The following is a 273-nucleotide window of genomic DNA, read 5'->3' as shown; positions in this document are numbered from 1 at the left end:
TTTCAGCCTATTCCAAGTTCTCCTACATGAACTTCTGCCCCCTAAGTGTCCTCCTTAACCTTGAGTTGTTCTTGTGAACTTGATCTCAGACACACACAAAACCGCAGCTGAAGTGGTTCTGGCACGGAAAGACTGCAGGACAGAGCAGGACTGCCTCACCTTTTCGAGAATGTCCACCTTTGCAGAAGCTGACTGCCGCATTTCCTTCCGTAGAACAGCTGGAAGGTTTTGACAACCAACTTTATTTTTTTTAATATTTTATTATTTTTGTTA

The sequence above is a fragment of the Elephantulus edwardii genome, unplaced genomic scaffold (assembly GCF_000299155.1).
Source record: "Elephantulus edwardii isolate Elephantulus edwardi_28Jun2011 unplaced genomic scaffold, EleEdw1.0 scaffold00048, whole genome shotgun sequence".
Classification (NCBI taxonomy): Eukaryota; Metazoa; Chordata; class Mammalia; order Macroscelidea; family Macroscelididae; genus Elephantulus; species Elephantulus edwardii.
This window is presented reverse-complemented; position numbering follows the sequence as displayed.